General features: G+C 43.5%; 1 non-coding gene across 1 annotated transcript; it reads right to left on the bottom strand.

Annotated features, from left to right (window-relative positions):
* Positions 1-14,694: 14,694 nt before the first annotated feature.
* On the bottom strand, positions 14,695-14,769 carry Trnas-cga. Its single transcript has one exon. It is a non-coding gene; the product is annotated as a tRNA-Ser (tRNA).
* Between the last annotated feature and the right edge of the window lie 378 nt (positions 14,770-15,147).

Genomic DNA, 15,147 nt, shown 5'->3' with positions numbered 1-15,147 from the left:
CTGTTGCCTGTGTCTATGTGCCTGTGGTTCTGTCAGTGTGATCATGTGATGTATCTGACCCCAGGAATGTGTCAATAAAGTTTCCCCTTCCTGGGACAATGAATTCACGGTGTTCTTATTTCAATTTCCAGGAGTGTATTTTCACTCTCACAAACGTTGCACTGCATTGTAAACCACTTCGGTCACTAAACAAATTTTCAATTTGCGCCACATGTTTTTTATTTCTAGCCTAAAACTAGTTTGTGGCTGGTTGCTGTACACCATCAACAATTTCTTTTATATAACAGACACGGACTACAACCATGCTATATATGATAGAACTGCGTACTGAATTTGTGTACAAGAACATTTGCCTCAAAATCAGAGAGAGTGACTATAACACTGCTGCAAAGGAAATAAATTTTGCTAATTCAGCAAATATATGAACATTTATGTGTCTCTTTCCATTTAATAAAGACAATAAGTGGTTTTTTCAATTAAATAAAGAAAACAATAATTTTCCCCCCAGTCAAGTACTTCTTTTTCGTTCATTCCACACAAAATCACGTCTACGGTAAGTAAGTTTTTGAAAAGCAAGTAGCAACCTGACACCCTAGTCACGACTGAAATGTGGCAGAGCGTTTATATGTGAGTGACAACACTTGTGGGAGCTGAAATCCCGCAGCGAAATCCGCGTTTCTATTGGATTATTACAAGTGACTACACAAGCGGTACTGAGAAATCGGTTTACGGATATAGCCTGAGAAGGATACGACGGCAAAAACTTGTCTGATTAAGCAGCACAGTTGAAAAACGATGAGTCTGAACACCTCTACGCTCGTCTGTAATACACAGCATAGGCTTGATAAATGATGGGGACAAACTGGAAAGCAGAGCGTATTAACCTCTTTAAGCGGGGACATTGTGATGAAGCAATGGCGCATGCGTTGTGCCGTTTCATAGTTCGGTTCCCACCCTAAAATGGCGTAATCCGACTTGAATCGCACCCTACTGGTGCATTCTTCAGACTGACAGATGTGTGGTTGACGACGTAACGGACATGTCTGCAGCTCCACGAGAGTTCTCGGAAATAATGAACCTGCTGATGTCACCCGCCTGCTTTGACGGATGACATCATGAAAGTGGCAGGCATAAGGCATTAATTGAAAGCCGGTATCAGCAAAATATACACCATAAATATCATTATTATAATATCGGATACTGCTGTTTCGACAAACCACGACGAAACTGCCACCTATCCACCTGATGTAGGTCTCGGACTAAGTGTCACCTCAAACTACATCACGAAAAACAATTTAGTAACAAAATAAATGTAGTTAGACTTCTGTTCTACTTCCATTTTCGCACATACGACGTTACATGCTAGCAGATTGTTATGTCACGCCCGAAGGTAGACGTCCAGTGTCATTGGATTCAACCAGTTCTTCTCTTACTCTCTTATTTAAGCTAAAGCCGAAATGGCGAAAAAGCAAGAAGGAATTTAACAACTTGTGGAATGATCTAAATAATAAACTTGATGCGGTCGACAGTTACATTAAGTGCCTCCACCTATATTTGTTTACGTTCTGACTAGTTCAATGGTTCAAATGGCTCTGAGCACTATGAGACTCAACAGCTGAGGTCATCAGTCGCCTAGAACTTAGAGCTACTTAAACCTAACTAACCTAAGGACATCACACACATCCATGCCCGAGGCAGGATTCGAACCTGCGACCGTAGTGGTCGCGCGGTTCCAGACTGTAGCGCCTAGAACCGCTTGGCCACACTGGCCGGCCGTTCTGACAAGTGCGTAGCCTCAGATTAGAGCCGGCCAGAGTGGCCGTGCGGTTCTAGGCGCTACAGTCTGGAACCGAGCGACCGCTACGGTCGCAGGTTCGAATCTTGCCTCGGGCATGGATGTGTGTGATGTCCTTAGGCTAGTTAGGTTTAATTATTTCTAAGTTCTAGGCGACTGATGACCTCAGAAGTTAAGTCGCATAGTGCTCAGAGCCATTTGAACCTCAGATTAGAAAGTTCAACAGCTTCCAGAAAATTATATCCCGACGCAATGGCCCAATCGTGACTCTCGTATTTTCGTCATAAAGTAACACTCGATAATAAAGGTGTTGTAGACAACATCAGAACAAAAATATTCTTGATTGTGTAACTACTGTGAGAAGATTACGTAATACACTTAAAAACCTATAAGTCTGAAGAGCACACGTTATAAGAGATATTTTTAAAAAATATTTTTTTACGATGATCGATGAAAGTCTAAAACAGGACCGAAAATTTTCAGTGTGTAGTTTCTGCATAAATACAATCCATATCATAATCTATACACCGCAAATCACTGTAAAGTGCATAGCACTGAGTAAATCCTAGTGTGCCACATTTCTCAAGACCACATCCTTCCTGTTCCATTTGCCTAGAATCTAGAAAGAATGACTGTAATAATTTTTGTATGTCCTTCCTTTTAGCAGGACGTCTCTGGGACGACGGCTGTTTACTATCGTGACAAAAAATAAAAACACCTACAGCCGTCTTTATGATTTTATTTTATTTTGTCGCTACCAGTTTCGATGCTTCGTTGCGTCATCTTCAGGCTGTTTTGATGCGGTACAGGTTGATACGATCCCCATTCATTACCCATCAGTTGCCAGCATTACTGGTATGGCAGATAATGTGTCAGCCCTCCAACTATCAACTGTCATTTTGATGTACCGCATCAAAACAGCCTGACGGCGACGCAGTGAAGCTTCGAAACCGGTAGCGACAAAATAAAATAAAATCATAAGGACGGCTGTAGGTGTTTTTATATTTTGTCAAGTCTAACCGTGACTCAAAGGTTTCTAGGTATGTTGTCGTGCCATATTGTAAAATATCTGTTACAGAATAAAATCGGCATTTCGGATAACATTACAATGGGCTTCGCAGCGACTTTCCCACTCGCTTAATACAGGTTTCCGAGACTCTGTTAGCAGACTTTCGGGGGAAAATTATCATCTATGCGACTATATCCAGTCATCTGCCAGTCCAGTTTTTCAGCACTTCCTTGAAGGTCTCCCGTGGGTCAGCATATCCTGTGTCAATTTGCTTTGACTTCTTTGTGTACGTTAAATATCACCTGTTTGTCGTATTCGGTATGCGTCCGACACGCTGGATGAGTCACACTTGGGTTTTGTACGCAATCTATTTTGTAGACAGAGTGCATGTTTCTAATATCCTAGCAATAATTCGAAGGATCCCACTTGTTTTACCTTTGACAGAGATTCCATTTCTTATTTCTACAAATTACTACACACAGGTATTTGTATGATCTGATTGACTCCATTGATGTAGTAGTGCTAGGACACCACGTTTCCTCGTTTTGTGAAGTGCTCAGTTACACATTTATGGACACTTAAAGCGCATTGCTAGTCTTCGCCACACTTTCAAATCGTATCCAAATCTGACCGAATATTTGTGCAACTAATTTCAGGCAGTACTCATTACAGATAACTGCATCGTCTACGGAAAGTCTGAGTTTACCGTTTATATTGTCTGCTATTTAGGTCATCAATATGCTGCATGAACAACAAAGATACGAGCACGCTTCTTTGAGGCACGTCTGAAGTTACTTCTACACCTGCCGATGACTCTTCACTAAGAAATCCGTTTGATACCTTCACACGATCGTACTTTCTTTATTACGCATTATGTTGGTATTGAGTAAAATGCTTTCCAGAGGTCAAGAAATACTCCATCCACCTTATTTTCTCTATCCATGGCTCTCAGGACGTCGTCTGAAAAGAAACGCAAGATATTTTCGAAATCCCTGCTGGATGGCATGCAGGAGCACATTGTGTTCCTTATATTTCATTGCGACTGAGCTCAGAATGTGTTCTACAGCACATAATTTTGGATGGTAGTTGTGTGGATTAATTCCTTTACCCTCTTTTGTCAACGGGTGTAATCTGTGCTTCTTTCCAACTATTGTGCGTAGTTCTATGTTCGATGGCTCTGCGGTACATTACTGTTAAACAGCGGTAACTTCTGTACAGGTCGTGATAGGACCTTCCATTGGGACCTCATAGTTCCTTCAGTTTTAGCGATTTCAGCTGTTTCTGAGCACTACTGACCCTAAAATGTGGTGCAGCGAGAATTGATCTAGGGCAGAGTACTCCTGGATTTTTCTTTGAAATGATTATTTGGTAGCCCAATTCACCATACCTGTTTTTACTTTGCAATCGCCACTTCCAGTCCCTGTGTCATTCACAAGTGTCTGGAAACTAACTTCGGTGCCACTGGTATCCGTACATAAGACCAGAATTTCTTTAGGTTGTGTGAGACAATTTCACACACCGCCATCTTGACAGCCAAACGCATTTTATTCAGCATCTCTTTTTCTGTCGTCTTGTGCTTTGTTTAGCACCCACACTGCAAGAATCGCTATTTCCTTACAGAGTCGGCACACCATCATGTACGGTTCTATTAGGTATATATCTATTTAGTGCATGGTCCACTGTTCTAAACTGAGACTTTGTTCCTCAAAACGCTCCTGCCTAGAGGGAAACGTTTCTGCTTCCTCCATGACAAACTACACCAGTGAGTACGTAAATTTTTTATAATGGTTTTAATTGCTCTTTGTACTTTGGTAACTATTGTTGCTACATCTGCCTCAAGGTCACCGATTCCAGTTTCAACGTGGATATCCTCTAAGAGATCTTGTCCGTTTGTTGCTGTCAGATCTGATATGTTGCTATCATGTGTCTCTTATAAGTAGTTTCCAGATAAAGCATTTGGTATTGTTTTGTAACATGTCCTGTCACGTCCATCTCTCACGAAATTATAAGTATCCCAGTCGATTGTTTGATCCTTCTAGGGTGTCAGTACCATCGGAGACTATTTGCATAGCAAGCCGAGGCTTTCTCTGAAGTTTTCATTTACATTTGGGGTTGATTTTGGTCGTCGATAGAAGGATCAAATTATACATTTATGTTCACCCTCGGTGTTGAGTCGTACCCATACAATTAGGACGCAGTTTCAGTTCCTAATTCGATGGATTCGAGCTTCTTGTCTACTGCCACGACTAAACCACTTTCATTTTCCGTTAGCTTAGCCTTATGAAATGCTCTCTGTTTTGCATAAAATATCTCATTGCTGTTAATTTCGGTTTTGTTCTAGCTTTTTGTATCTAGTATTATGTGAACACCACTGCTTCAAATTCTGGGAAACTGTTTTCTTTGACAGTTGATGACTAGGATTTTAATAGTCTGAGCCTGGGGCTGGTGTGGTGTTTTCTTTTTGGATCACACTCTACTACTTTTAGGTCTCCTACAGCTATCATTATCTGGACAACGAACCCTTGTGTGCAAACCATACACACAACTTGCAGTGCCTGTTACTAAAAAAAAAAAAAAACATACATTTTAAAGGCTTCTGTAAGTTTTAGGCCACGGATACAGCTACCTAATGTGTTACCATAGGTGCCCTATGTTCTTGACACTTTCAAAACGCTGAAAATATTCTGTAACGCAACCATATTACGAAAGTCAGCAGCGATGAAATAAAAGGAGAGAAAAATTATATGCAACTTGCACAGTAAATCAGATTTACGTTGCAATACTCGGACATGATAGGGTGATTACTATTGAGAAGAGACACAAGCCGCGGCATGGTTTGTCCCCATATTATCCAATACGTGCGTGGAGGAAGCGATAAAAGAATTCTGTCGATACGGCAAAGCCGTTGGAAGATAAGCTGAACGGAAGGGCATTTTTCGGGCGTCATCAGTCTACTGACTGGTTTGATGCGGTCCTCCACGAATTCCTCTGCAGTACCAACTTCTTCATTTCATAGTAGCACTTCCATGCAGCATCCTCAATTATTCGTTGTATATATTCCATTCCCTGTGTTCTTCTATAGTCCTTAGATTAAATAGAAGCCGGCCGGGGTGGCCGAGCGGTTCTAGGCGCTACAGTCTGGAACCGCGCGACCGCTACGGTCGCAGGTTCGAATCCTGCTTCGGTCTTGGATGTGTGTGATGTCCTTAGGTTAGTTAGGTTTAATTAGTTCTAAGCTCAAGGGGACTGATGACCGCAGAAGTTAAGTCCTATAGTGCTCAGATCCATTTGAACCATTAAATATAAACTACAGAAAAGGAAAACATGCACAACAGGGTGCAGTCGAAGTGAATGAGATGATACTGAGAGAATAGGATTAAGAAACGAGACACTTTCACTTCGGTATATGGGCAGAATCGAAATAGTTTCGGAAAAGACTTTCTAATCCTGAAATATATTTCGACGTTAACTTATAAGTCATTTTCATGAAAGATTTTCTTGCTATCGTCGCTCTATATTTTTTATCAGCTTTCCTTTTACCCAGATAACAACAGTCGTCTACTACTTTCATGGTGTTATTTTCCTCAGCATCGCCTGGCTTAATTCACTATTCGAAATTACTATCGTTTAACTTGTGTTGACGATTACATTACAACGCGTTTTCAAAGCACTATCCACTCCGTTCAAATGATTCCAGGTATCCCATGTTTGGAAGCGTGGCATCACGCCCTAGGCTGAAGGCGAGAAATAGCTTTCTTCGAACAGCTGAAGCCATTACGTCATCACCGTCCGCTCGCCGAATAGAACTGTGTCGAAACAAGGCAACTGGGAGTAATAGCCAATAGCTAAGGAAAGACTCCAGCTGCTGTTTTTCAACTAACCTGCCAGACGTGGAAGACGCTGAACAGGTTCTGAACTGGAGAGACGCTGTATAAACAAAACTTAAAGCGGTGCGTCTACGTTACTGGAGGTGCTACCTGCGAATATGAAGAACTTCAAGTTGCTGATCACTTCTTCGTCTGTCCGAAGTTGTCTGAAGCCTGCACGCTGGAGGACCTGGTTCCAGCAAATGTTCCAGCAATCAAGACTGCCGAATTTTGGGCCTTAAAATCGATATGACATGCTTTGATTTTGTAAATATCTGTATTGTACTGTCCCGGATACGAAAATAGTATAGTAACTGACTTTTCGAAACTTTTACCTCTACAATGTTAATAGCAAATAGTAGAGCTTTTATTTCTTCTCGCTCGACTTCGATTTTCTTTACATTAAAAATTGATCCACGTATATAATGAAAATCGTGGGGGTTAGGCTGGAACCTGGTCTGACCACCTTTTCAGTTACTGACTCCCTTTTACATCTGTCGAGTCTTATTACTTACGGATATCTTTATAGTGAACTCGAAGATTAATGTAGCGATGTAGTTCCAGCAGTAATGAAACAGTGAACTTTAAAGAGTATCGTAAGTTCGGAACGATACGGCAAGCACGACAGACTTTGCTTCCATTAATCTCTATTTTAAGTTCGTGTTGGAACTGATTGTGCGCTGTCGCGCGACCGCGGATGATTGAAAATCGCGCGGCTACGCATCGAGTGTGCACGCGACGTTAACGAACCAGCTGCCCGTGAGAGGCGCCTGAATGTATAGGCCACCCGCACACGCGTTACGTGTGGGAGGTAGCGCGCGCGTCCGCCGCGCCTTCTACTCGTAGCAGGGTTCCTGTTTCCAACGTCTCGCCAACGCCAAGGTCGTGCAGATGGTGCAGTTGGACCAAGATTGGTAACAGCAGCAGCTGCGACCTCGTGAAGGATACGCCCGACTGAAGTAGGAATGAGACGGAACTTCATCTGAGACTACGAAAAGTCTGGGCTTACGACCGAAATCACACCTCTACGTAAGAGTCAGATGACCCATAAAATTTCGGGCGTGCAGCCGCATAAATTTGACTTCTTCTTCTAATATTTCGGCTGAATACCGTCCAGCCATCTTCAGAGTGAGCCGAGGTGACTGACGCTCCAGCTTTTTTTCCCTTTTTTTCTTTTCTGTCAGCGGCACAATCCGCTGCTTTTCAGCCGAGTGACATGACGACTAAAACAAGAAGAAACTGCTACATATATAAGGCGATAAAAAAGGGGAACATAAAACAGAGTAAGGGGATATAATGGAGGTAAAAATACAATGACAGGAAGACGTTCTTGAGGGGACAATTAAAAAAGTCACCATAAAGTTAAAAAACACAGTTGGCGATTCTTAAAACGCAAAGAAGACACTGAATGCACAAGCACAGGTTAAAAATCGGCCACAGTATTAAAAACATTCCAGAACAACTCACTTAAAACTGACTTGGAGCACACATGGTGAAGAATAAAACTGCCAGGTAGGACCTACCGAGGGAGAGGTCTGAGAGGATGGAAAAGGAGGGGAGGGCAAGGGGCAGCAGGGGAGGCGGCGGGATGAAGAGAGTAGGGGCATCAGCAGAGACACGAAGAGGCAGAAGGCTGGTGGGGCAGGAGACGAAGAGGGAAGACAAGGCAGGAGGGAGTGCAAAGGCACTGAAAGGGAGCACAAGAGAGGGGGGGAGTAGGAGGGGGAAGCCGCTCAGGAGAAGGGGGGGAGGAGAGGAAGCCCTGAGGAGGAGGCAGGAACGTGGGGTTAGAGTTGGTAGGAAGGGTAGATGTCAAGGCGAAGCTCATCATCCGGGAGGGGTAGATGGTGGAAGTTGCGTTGGGAAAGGAGGTAGAGGGTGTGGAGATGGAGAGAGGGTGGGACACAGCGGTAAAGGCGCGGCAACGGGTTGGGGTGGAAAGGAAGGGAGGCACCAGGGGGTGAGGGGGATCAAGGTGGCGGACAATATATAGTGTGCGGATGTGTTCAAGGAAAAGGAGAAGGTGGGGGATGGGGATGAGGTCGTAGAGGATGCACATGGTGGACGGAAGGCAGATGCTGAAGGTGAGGCAGAGCATATGGCGTTCGAGGAATTGGAGGGCTTTATAGAACCGGGGAGGGGCGGAAATCCAAGCTACGTTGGCATAACAGAGGATGGGGCGGATCAAGGATTAGTAGGGGCGAAGGATGGTGGAAGGATCAGACCCCACGTTCGGCCGGACAGGAGTTTCGGGAGGCGGAGGCGGTTGTGAGCTTTGTTTTGGAGGGTAAGGAGATGGGGAGTCCAGGTGAGGTGGCGGTCGAGGGTGAGGCCAAGGTATTTGAGAGTAGGAGTGAGGTGGATAGGACGGCCATAAATGGTGAGGTAGAAATCATGGAGACGGAGGTTGCAGCACTTGCTCCATCTTTTTAAAGCCGTGGGCCGCACCACTGCACATGTGGCCACAGATATACAAGGTGCCAGAGACTTTAATCGCCGGCAAAGACGTATGGCAAATGCACGGAAATAGATCTATGGCTGCGCAGTCGATCCACACGGTGATATCGATGTATCACTGCGAGCTGCATCATTGTGACGTCATTATGATTTTATTACACAAATTTCCTGATCCCAAGATTTGTCCAAGTTGAAGCCGCTATCAATATTAATTAAATTCGTCGCCAAGCGAATTTCAGTTGCTTCCTTCACTACTGAGTCCCAGAAGGATGAATTCGAGGCTAAAACTTCGACGTTATAGTATACGATGTAAGACGTCATGGTCTCCTCACCTTCATTCTTACATATTCCGCACTCACAATCATACTCCCGCACATCAAGACGCTTCATTCGAACCCAAACTCAATAAGATAAAGTCAATGTTGTATGAATTCATGTAAACGATGTGCAAATAACAAGTAAATCGCATGTGCGCACTGACGTTGAAATATTCCAGGCTGGCGTACACACACACATTCAAGACACGACGGTCACAAAAGCTTTCAGTTCGGGAGAGGCAAACTGCACACCAGGAGGCCGGTCCCTTCAGAGGACGAGTCAACCTATCTACGTCGGCCGGCAACTGCCCGTAGAGCAGACAGCGTTTGCCCTAGTGTAAGGGAGAACAACCCCATGTTCAGCTTAAAAGCAAATTCCGCTACATTGTGTGGGAGCACCCAGCCTACACATTCTTTACAAACATAGCAAGCAGTTTCAGAGGTTTTCACAGGGAGACAGCAAACGCCAAACGCCGATGCTACAGGTTTCCGGATTGTTCCCGTTTTAGAAGAGCAATGCTGATTGGCAGACGATATTCCTGACGCCTTGAGCTGAAGGAGTAATGGAAGAGACTGAAAGATATACCTCGTCTGGCGTGGAGAGGGGCCGTTCCGTTGTCGCTCTTGGAGCGAGAACACGTAACGAGAGCGTGTGCGCTCGTACGTGTACTCAAAGAGTGAGGAACAAGTCTCTACTCAGTACTTCACTGGGAGAGCACCTCTGTTGAGAGCGAATCGGAGTGCGACTCTATATTGAGTCCTTGCGATTAAGCATTGTTCACTGTGTTGGCAGACACACTTATTGTGTGGTGTGAATGGACAGAGTTATACTTAAACACCTGCGAGCGAATTCTTGAGTGGCATCGCGGTGGACTGGTTATCTGACCGGTGTACCACAGCAATAGTTAGACTAGGGGCGAATAGGAGTCCTTGACTTCATCAAGGTGTAGAGAGAGTTTGATTGGCGAAGGTCAATCCAGATAGAACGAAAGTTATCTTATTTGTTAGCAGCGAGCAGCGCAGACAGCAGTCATCGCAGCTTACGGAATTGTGCGCTACAGCTCTTGCGAGCCCCATATTTCCTCCACAACAGTACACTTCACTGCATTTCACACGCGACAGCCTCGACCGTACCTAGCAACATTCTAACCGATAATTATTCATGTTGAGTAGCCGTGGGTCTCAGCCATTCTGCCAAGTCAATAACAATCTTAAACTCTGTATTTAAGTTTCATTAGTGAATTCTATCGTTAAGAGGTAACTTCACATTGCTAAAAGAACCCGGAAGTAACTTGTTCAGTTCATAACTAAAAGTGCCATTGTGATTTCTCAGAATTTTTGCAAAAAAAAATAATAATTTTTGTTAGCTTAATGCTTTTCTTACACTAACTAGCACTACTCCAGTACCCAAGTATCCCACTAGTTACGTAAGAAATTTTGTGAATTTTTGTGTCATTTCCTTACAGCGGATGACTCCAGAAGATATTTATTGCTGAAAGTTTTTCAGGCATTTCTATTTAGAACGTTAGGAGCGTCTGTCTGACTTCTGTAGTAGTGTGGGAGTGGAAATTGCATCTTGCAGGAGCCACAGGGTAAAGGGTGCATCTCAGATTAATCCGTTGCGCAGAATGGTAGAATAGCACCCACACGCTCACAACCATAGAGTGCCCAGTGTTAATACAGTGCTCCGCCACGGCAGAATTACTAGGTTGTAATAGCCGGGTGTACCTGCGGTGCTCTGTGCATCTCTCCTGGACAGTACGTGTCGTCTGTCCGATATATGAACGGCCACACTCACAGGGGACCTTGTAAACCACAGGCTTCCGAAGCACCAAATCATCTTTGACGGAACCCAGGAGTGCTGCTGTCTTTGATGGAAGGCAAAAAATCACTTTCACTTCGTGCTTACTGGGGATCCGTCCTATGTTTGACAATAGGGTTCGCACGTATGGCAGAAAAGCCATCGATTTCAAACTTTCCTTGTCTTCTGATTTTCTTATACCCACAGTTGGTTTCATTTGTAGCGTCTTATGTATCAGGTGATAAAAGGTTAGTATAAATTTGAAAACTCAATAATTCACGGAATAATGTAGATAGGTAAAAATCGACACACATGCTTAGAATGACATGGGGTTTTGTTAGAACCAAAAAAATACAAAAGTTCAAAAAATGTCCGACAGATGTCACTTCATCTGATCAGAATAGCAATAATTAGCATAACAAAGAAAGACAAAGCAAAGATGATGTTCTTTACAGGAAATTCTCAATATGTGAACCATCATTTCTCAACAATAGCTGTAGTCGAGGAATAATGTCGTGCACAGCACTGTAAAGCATGTCCGGAGTTATGGTGAGGCATTGGCGTCGGATGTTGTCTTTCAGCATCCCTAGAGATGTCGGTCGATCACGATACACTCCCGACTTCAGGTAACCCCAAAGCCAGTAATCGCACGGACTGAGGTCTGGGGACCTGGGAGGCCAAGCATGACGAAAGTGGCGGCTGCGCACACGATCATCACCAAACGACGCGCGCAAGAGATCTTTCACGCGTCTAGTAATATGCGTTGGTCCTAATAAAACCCCATATCATTCCAAGCATGTGTGTCAATTTTTACCTCTCTCTCTACATTTTTCCGTGGTTTATTAAGTTTTCAAGTTTATACCGACTTTTTGATCACCCGGTATCCGCTGTTGTGAGTACCCGTTGGCTTAAGAAACTCTTCTCAGGTGTAAAAGCTCGTCCTCCAGACTGCTCTCGCCAGCAATTGTTGGTTGGTTGTTTTTGGGGAAGGAGACCAGACATCGAGGTCACCGGTCTCATCGGATTAGGGAAGGACAGAGAAGGAAGTCGGCCGTGCCCTTTGAAAGGAACCATCCCGGCATTTGCCTGGAGCGATTTAGGGAAATCACGGAAAACCTAAATCGGGATGGCCGGACGCGGGATTGAACCGTCGTCCTCCCGAATGCGAGTCCAGTGTGCTAACCACTGCGCCATCTCGCTCGGTCGCCAGCAATGACATGTGCTCTGTGTACACATATGCCATACGTCTTTGCCGCTGATTAACGTCTCTGGCGCCTTGTGTATATGTGACCGCACGCGCAGTGGTGCGGTCCGCGGCTTTAAAAGGACGGAGCGAGTGCTGGGGCGTGAGTCACCTCGGCTCACTCTGAAGATGGCTGAACGGTATTCAGCCGAAATATTAGAAGGAGAAGTCTAATTTATGCGGCTGCACTACCGAAATTTTATGTATCAGTATTTGCGCCGCGAAAATATGAAGATGCTCAAGATTCCGATGCTTTTGAAACTTAGATTTCACCGAAGAAGAGAGTTCAAAGTTTTCAAAATTTAAACGACAAACTCGGGAAAGCAATAAATTAAATAGCAGTACCAACATTATCAGCTGTAAACCCTGAGCGAACAAGAGGAAATTCTGTTTGCAAATCGCCTCATACGGGTAAAAATCATTGGAATTTCACATTTGTAGACTAACGGTATACTTGTAAAACCATGTTTTTAATCGAAGACATTGAAGAAGACTTTCAACACCAAGTAAAGTTTTTGCTGTTATAGCATCGCTTATTGGACAAAGTAATGTAAATTATTTTATCGATATATGACTACAATGGAGCCGCTATAAGTGCTCAGAGAATTGTAAGTAATATTATCTCTGTATCGTTGTATATAAGAAAGAATTTCATTGTCTTCTCTTCTTTATCTTCCGTGCCTGTTTGGTTCTGATGTCGCATTTCGATTACGGTCTGTAAAGAATTGTTTCTACTATATGTAGTGTATTTAGAATTTCTGCTAAATACATATGTCGGTATTTAATGTAGTACATGTTTTTGTTAGTGGCAAGAAAGTTCCTTCCCTGTCCCCTTTATTTAATTGATAACGTAACAATTAAATGTTGCCCTGGCCCTCTGTGACTGCGTTGTTGAAGCGACGCCATTGCTGATAAAAAACTCTTTCATAGCTATCTAATTCTGGAAGTATTGAAAGGATTTGGTCTCCGTAAAAGTAAAACAGCGTCTCATAATAATTTCCATTTCATTTTAGGCTAGAGGTACAATTTTATTGAAATAAGGTATTCTAATTGTGTACGCTGCCATTGCACGTCAGCAGCTATACTGGAGCATCAAGTCTCACACAGAGAAATAATTATTTGAATAGTATATTTAATTTGATTATCATGTAACAGTAAAGAAAGATAATTTTCTTTGCCCATCGTGAGTAAGATGGACGTCTTCACGTTGGAATACGCACGATATTTCTGGCCATAGCGCCCAGAGAAAATTTAGCTGCGGGTCTTAATGAACGTAAAAGAGATTTTCTTTAGCCAAACATTTTCATTTCAGATTAACGGAACATTTTTCTCTCTTTTCAGAAAAAAAGTAAGTTACGTGATTGTGTATATATATGTACGAGACTATTATCCAAAGTAAAGACTCCAACGCTCGTGCCTTAAAAACAAATGAAACATCCCCTTAGAAAATTTTTATAAATGACAGTGCTGGAAAACCTCTACGTTATTTGATTTTCAAACAGTTGAGCAACACTGAACGTACTCAGACATTTCTCTCTTATTCTGATTATCAGTAAACTGACACACAATATTTTTTTAGCGCAACGCAATCTGATTTTCAATAAACCCTACAAAAGAATGGCGCTGACTAACAATAACCTATACCTTTCATGAATCACTTACCTCACAAAAATCTTCGTTACTGGAACTACTGCAATACAGCGTGCGCCAATACTGCCAGCTAAATAAAAGATTCTAACTACTGAAGGCACTAACTCCTGAGAGGCATAGTTAGCAAATGAAAGATTTTGATAGAGAACAAACAATGTATTTACCTTAATAATGTTCAAAAGTCATAATATATATATCAGTTCATGACATCCAGTCTTACAAATTTACTGTCTCTGATGGACACACGTCCAGATCGTCCGCTCTCAAAATTCTGCCATGCCTCTCCCCACATCCACCATTGCTGGCGGCTCACCTCCAACTGCGCAACGCTACGCGCTGTTCACATCCAACTGCCCAACACAACAATAGCAAATATTCCAACAATGCAAACCAGCCACAGACTGCACACAGCACAGTCAGTGATTTTCATACAGAGTGCTACGTGGCGTTACCAACATAAAAACCTAAACGGCCTACTTACACAAACAAGGACAGTACCACCGTCTTCAGCTGTAAGTTCTTCTACACTTGAAACTTCCTGGCAGATTAAAACTGTGTGCCCGACCGAGACTCGAACTCGGGACCTTTGCCTTTCGCGGGCAACTGCTCTACCAACTGAGCTACCGAAGCACGACTCACGCCCGGTACTCACAGCTTTACTTCTGCCAGTACCTCGTCTCCTACCTTCCAAACTTTACAGAAGCTCTCCTATCCTTTCTTTCAGGAGTGCTAGTCCTGCAGGTTGTAGGAGAGCTTCTGTAAAGTTTGGAAGGTAGGAGACGAGGTACTGGCAGAAGTAAAGCTGTGAGTACCGGGCGTGAGTCGTGCTTCGGTAGCTCAGTTGGTAGAGCACTTGCCCGCGAAGGGCAAAGGTCCCGAGTTCGAGTCTCGGTCGCGCACACAGTTTTAATCTGCCAGGAAGTTTCATATCAGCGCACACTCCGCTGCAGAGTGAAAATGTCATTCTTCTACACTTGTTACGTACACTCAGCTCACAAAAAATATTATT

This window comes from Schistocerca americana, chromosome 5 (assembly GCF_021461395.2).
Source record: "Schistocerca americana isolate TAMUIC-IGC-003095 chromosome 5, iqSchAmer2.1, whole genome shotgun sequence".
Classification (NCBI taxonomy): Eukaryota; Metazoa; Arthropoda; class Insecta; order Orthoptera; family Acrididae; genus Schistocerca; species Schistocerca americana.
This window is presented reverse-complemented; position numbering and strand designations above follow the sequence as displayed.